At 43.7% G+C, this 6,468-nt stretch overlaps 1 pseudogene; it reads left to right on the plus strand.

Moving 5' to 3' along the window:
- The first annotated feature begins 5,074 nt into the window (after window positions 1-5,074).
- On the plus strand, window positions 5,075-5,689 carry LOC115319159 (annotated as a pseudogene).
- The last annotated feature ends 779 nt before the right edge of the window (window positions 5,690-6,468 follow it).

Here is a 6,468-nt window from a genome sequence, read left to right on the forward strand (position 1 = left end):
CCGAAAAACAAAATTAGGGAATCGGGGGCTCCGTTAAAAAGCATTTTATGATTAAATAAGAAGTAAATCATTTGAGTTTCTGCACCATTTATATTTTGTGGCAACCCAAAGTTTTTGATGTCCGGGTGATTTAGTTTTAACTGTTGCATGCACTTATGAAACACTTGCTATTTCTGGAACCAATACATTCTAACATTCGTCCTGAATTCGGGTTTCCATATCTCATGTGACTAGCGGACCAATAGTCCGCTTGTCACAAAAAAAAAAAAAAAAACATTAAACTATTAAAGCGTGAGTTGCACTTGATAACATCTAGTATGAAAGTCACAAACTTTTCATACCCTAAGCTCTTCACCAGAGATTGTTAATGAGTATTATATATGGTGCCTTTCTGATCAGCTCATTGGTTTCATCATGGTATAGTTTTCAGTGCTTATCGAGCAGTCCCTTTTTCGCCGGAAGTGTTTTGGAACACGGCTCCATTTCTTCGCTCCTTGAATCAAACAACAGGATCCAGAAAACTGCGCAGGTATCTGGCCGTTCGTCTCAATCTTACCCGATCAGAGCACTACAAATCTGCGACGACGCCTGAAAAAAGGCCCCGATTTGGTCCCTTAGGGGACAAACACCATGATCCATGAGGCCGGCAGCGCAGCGCAGTCATCAGATGCATCCAGCATGTCTGATGACTCTAGCATTATTATGAGCGACCCTGACGACAACGCAGGCTTTACTCTGGTGAAATCGAAAAGGACCAGGAAGAGAAAGCATGTCTCGAAGGAATCTGCATCCAGTGACGACACCATCATCACAACGCCAAGCCCCGGCCTCACCGTCGTCGTCAAACCTGCAGATCCGAGCCAAATCATCACGAAGGTCAATCCTCTAAAGCTATCTGAGAAGTTAAACGACATTGCACCTGACGGAGTGATCCTCATCAGACCAAACTACCGACTTAATCTTCTGGCGATTGACACGAGAAACACCGAGTACAAAAAGACTCTGCTCAAAATGACAACCCCCTGCGGAATGAAAATCACAGTATATGAGGCACATCAAAGATCTTCAGCTATTGGAATCATCTGTGGAGTTTCTCAGGAGATCATAGAAGCGGACCTCCAGGAAGGGATACGCGCAACTGTCCCTGTCACCCAAGCGAGAAGGCTAGGGAAATCAGATATCGTCAAGCTCGCCTTTGCCACAGAAACTACTCCAGAGTACGTCACTCTAGGCCACACCAGATTCAAAATCCTACCATACACAGACAAACCTCGACAATGTCCAAAATGCAGTCGCTTTGGCCATGTTGCAAGTGTATGCAACAAGGTGGAGCGGTGTAGTCGCTGTGGTGGCAACCACCAACGCAATGCCTGTGAAGCAAAAGAACCGCAGTGCATCAACTGCAAAAAGAACCACGAATCGACATCACGCCAATGCACCTTCTACAAGACAGAAAAGAAGATATCAGCCTACTGCAGCGAAAACAACGTCAACTACACAGCTACCCGATCTGTGGTGAAGCCATCTGGCCCCCGACATCAAGATCCTGAGCAGAGAAGTCATCACCGCCAAAGTAACAAAATCGAGAAAACATCGCAAGTTGTTGTGGTACCCCCAGCGGGAGATGCAGACTTCCCACCTCTGCCAAGCCATTCAACTGACGGGACAAATCCTGTTCAAACGTCACCTGGATCTTCACACGGCCAACACCAAGAAAGCGTCAGCCAATCGAAGAAGCTCCAGTGGGTTCCAAAGCAGCTCCATAACGAGTGTAAGGCCCCACCGCTTTTAAGATCGAGTGAAACACCAAAATCACAGAGCCTGGGAAATGCGCTACACACGATAGCAACGCTGATTCGTAATCTTCTTGTTTCCCTTGATTCTCCACTGGCACAAGCTACAATCACAATCATAGACATCGCTCTTCCTCTGATCAGCTCCTGGTGCAGGTAGAGAAGGTCCGTAACAACTCATTCATTTTTCAGTGGAATGCTCGAGGCCTACGGAACCGTCTTTCAGACTTTCGTCAATTAACCTTCAAATATCAATTCCCCGTAATAGCAATATCGGAATCACGTGTTACTCGAACATTACGCTTGTCCGGTTATGAAGTATTCCACTCAAGTCGTGGAAGAAGTCCCAGCAGGCTTTTACTGGCGATACGTAAAGACCTCATATATGTGGTACACGATGTAAATCCCCATCCTACCAATGAATACGTGGCAGCAACAATTAGCAAGGACACTACGGTTCTAACAGTAATAGCTGCATATATTGAACCAAGAGCCAGATTCGACAAAGACATTCTAGACGAGCTATTTAAGGCAACCCCGTCCCCACATATTTTGACTGGGGATTTTAACGCCCACCATCCTTTATGGGGAGGGGTAAAAACCACAGTACGAGGAAAAAATATTTTAAACATTGCTCACCAACACAACCTAACTATATTGAATGACGGAAGTCCAACATTTATTAAAGGTGCAACACTTAGCAGCTGCTTAGATATCACGCTGGCATCGTCTTCCATTTCGCCCCCACCTCGCTGGTTTGTAGACATCGAAACTCATGGCAGTGATCATTTTCCGACTTACACATTGATACCCGGACTAAATAACAGTCGCCGTAAAAAACTCCTTACATATACTAACTGGAATATGTTCAGCGAAAAAGTTGAAATAGCATGCCAGGAGATAACCACAATTGAAGATTTTCTAATATTATTGAGAAAACAACATCGGATGCTACAAAATCTTTAAGAATGCAGATCAGCCGAATAGCTGTAGATGAGGAGTACGAACGACTTCGAGCCACCCGTCGACGAGCCGAACGAAGGGCAAGAAAAACTAAAAATAGAGAAGATATAAGAAAGTCCAGACAAGCGCAAAGAAAAGTGCAACACCATCTCGATAAGCTTTCAATGAAACGATGGAGATCGAACAGTGCTAGACTGGATCCCAGGAAGCCTGTAACGCAAATATGGCATATGACGCGAAGTTTAGGTTCCAGGCCGCAGCAAACTTACCCATTTCGTTCGATCGCACTACATCGGCAAGTTACACAAAAGGAAGTAGCAAAAGATTATTGCTTGCAGATTACTCGCGACTCCTCAATATCATACTTGGCTATCCCTATAGCTAGTCATAACACTGCATCAGTGCAAAACGATGTCATCGACGCTCCATTTACTTTAATAGAACTGAAAGAGGCACTGTCTTCAACAAACAAGAACTCATCCGCTGGTCCAGATGGTGTCCGCTATTCTGCATTAGCACATCTTGGTAGCGCGGCTAGAACATTCTTACTCGATGTCTATAACGCTTCGTGGGAATCTGGTAGAATACCAAAAGAGTGGAAGACTTCACGAGTGATTCCCATACTTAAGCCAGCCAAGACCCCTTTGGAGATTAGCTCATATCGACCCATCGCTTTATCGAGCTGTGTCGGGAAAGTCATGGAAAAAATGATACTGTCACGGCTCGAATGGGACCTCGAAAACAGAAAGATACTTCCTACATGCATGTCAGGATTCCGCCGAGGAAGGAACAGTGTTGACAATGTTTTAGACCTAGTATCCACCATTGAACAAGCAAACGCGAGCAAATTGAAAACAACTGCCGTCTTTATTGATATAAAAGCTGCCTTTGATTCTGTGGATCATAACGCCATCCTTACAGATATGAGAAGGATCGGTCTAAGTACAAGACTATGTACGTGGGTCTCCGGTTACCTGAAATGTAGACACATCTTTATTTCCACTGAAGATGGAGACACCGATCTCTATGAAGTTACAAGAGGAGTACCCCAGGGAGGTGTCCTGAGTCCCACTCTTTTCAACATATCTCTAATTCATCTTGTCAAACTGCTTCCGAAAAATGTGCATACATCTTTTTACGCCGATGATATTTGCTTCTGGGTCTCTAGCAGATCGTTATATATAAACAGAGCACGTATACAAAAAGCAATCAATATAACTGTAAAATACCTCCATTCACATGGAATGCAAATCTCCCCAGTCAAATCCGCTGCTATCGCCTTCACGAGAAAGGATACAAGGAGAAATCCCATTCTAATAGAGGGGACACCAATTGAATACGTCAAAGAACACACATTCTTAGGAGTGACCCTACATCGATCTTTGTCACGGTCCCCACACATCAGGCGCATAAAGCAAAAACTGAAGTCCTTCACACAAATTATTAAAATGATAAGTGGAACGAGATGGGGATGTTCAGTAAGAGCACTTTTGACCCTTTACAACGCTCTGTTTGTCGGACTATTACGCTACAGTATTTCAGTCATGCATGGTATTTCCAAGTCGTCAATGAAAGACCTGGAAAGTGTTCAAGCACAGGCTCAAAAAGTTTGCCTAGGACTACCAAAATGCACCTCAAACGTTGGAACTCTTGTTGAAGCTAGAGCAATTTCGCCCGGTATCCTCAGAACCCAAGAAACTATTCGAGTTCTCCTACGACACCAAGCGCGCAGCCAAGCACATCATCTGGCGAATATTACGGAGGTTAAACCCTCTGCTCGCTTTTCGAAGGTCATCTCGCAACTCCATGGGTATATTCCAAATACTTTTGAATTATCTAAAACTCCGCAGCAAGCACCGTGGACGTGCAGTTCTATCGACATTAAATTGAACATCCCCGGTGTTACGCAAAAAGCAGCAACCCCAACACCTGTTATGATGCAGCTAACACTTGAGTATATACATCATGCCTATCTCTCATCGCGACACATATATACGGACGGGTCAACTAACTTTATATCATCATCCATTGGAGCCTATATTCCGTCAACTAGCACGACAATCAAAACGAAACTGAGCCATATTACATCCTCGACAGCAGCTGAACTTGCGGCTATCCGGGCAGCTGCTGCCTACATCAGCGCCCAAAACCCCCAAAACTGGCCAATATTTGTAGACTCTAAGTCCGCTCTCAGCGCACTCATGCATAAAAGAAAGAATAACGTAAATGCTCAACTGATTTATGACATAATGCAGAAGTTCCATGATGTGAGGTGTCAGGGACATGAAATTGTCTTACAGCGGGTACCGGGGCATAGTGGCATACCCGGCAACATTTGTGCTGACAAAGCTGCTAGGGACGCCCACGAAGCTGATAATACCTGTGCAATTCCACTGTCAAGGACAGATGCAAATGATATAGTCCGAAAAATTGGGAGAGAAATATCATCCAGACTATGGACAGATCCATGCTACTATTATGCGCACTTGAAACATATTGACCCGGAATTAAAGTTCCGAATGCCGGGAAATATAAAACGACGAACAGAAACTGTGCTGCATCGAATACGCTTGAATGTGGCTTTTACTCGAAAATATCTTCATATGATCGGCCAAGTAGATTCACCGCATTGTACAGCATGCTCAACAACACGCGACATTAAACATGTACTCTGCCATTGTTCACTATATAGTTCCTAAAGGAAAATACTACAACAATCCTTGAAGATACATGATCAGGACATGGAGCTCGGCCATATATTAGGACCCTGGACTTCAGTAGCGAACGAATCCAAAGCAACTAACGCTTTACTCCGGTTCTTAAAGGACACCCGCCTGGACCAAGAGCTGTGAACAGACAGCACTCTTTTTAATTTACGTGTGGCTATTTATTTTTCGCCAATCTTTGAGTGCGTATATATGTGTCTTAGTATGTGTGTGGGATGTGTGTGGGGGAGGGGGGATACGAGTGGATATGTGATCTCACTCTTTCTTTACTTCTCTATTCTGTCTGCTGTCTCTCTGCTCTCTTCCTTTTCACGCTAAGTAGCAAACCAGCACTCACAAGCAGGTTGACCTCTTTGCTTTCCTGTAAATAAACATACCTCTCTCTCTCTCCTTTTTCGCCAAAAACATTTTGATTAAATCATCTAAAATATGGTCTCGAAAAAGTTGTCGAGTCGCAATTCCTCCAAATAATGCGTTTTTTCTCTCGCTGTTTTTAAAGTTAGAGTGCTCTTGAACATCGAATCATATATATATATATATATATATATATATACAGGGTGTTTTTATTTTTTTAAGCTTAACTTAACTTTTAAGCTTAAGCTTAAGTTTAAAAAAAGACATTAAAGTTACACTTATGCCGCTTGTGGAGATGAGTTAGACGGCCAGGGGGACATAATATAGGGGGCTAATCAAAACGATCAGTCGTCTAATTACTTAAAATTCGTTAATTAACTTTTTAATTAATACAAATAAGCATATGGTACCAATTAGAAACTTGCTCAGCGTCAAGGCCAAGATACCGAGACATTCGGGCTAGTTTCAAAACTTCCCACCACGCGGCGCTCAAAGACCAACCTGCAGAATATTTTTCGACCAGAAAAAAAGTTCCCCTCGCCACACTTCCCATTTCCTCCTCTCCCACAGTTGACTTGACGGCGGGGAGACTCCTTTTGTTGCTGAATCTCGGGGCCAGATAAGCCAAGATA

This window comes from Ixodes scapularis, unplaced genomic scaffold, assembly GCF_016920785.2.
Source record: "Ixodes scapularis isolate PalLabHiFi unplaced genomic scaffold, ASM1692078v2 ptg000573l_1___fragment_2___debris__unscaffolded, whole genome shotgun sequence".
Taxonomy (NCBI): Eukaryota; Metazoa; Arthropoda; class Arachnida; order Ixodida; family Ixodidae; genus Ixodes; species Ixodes scapularis.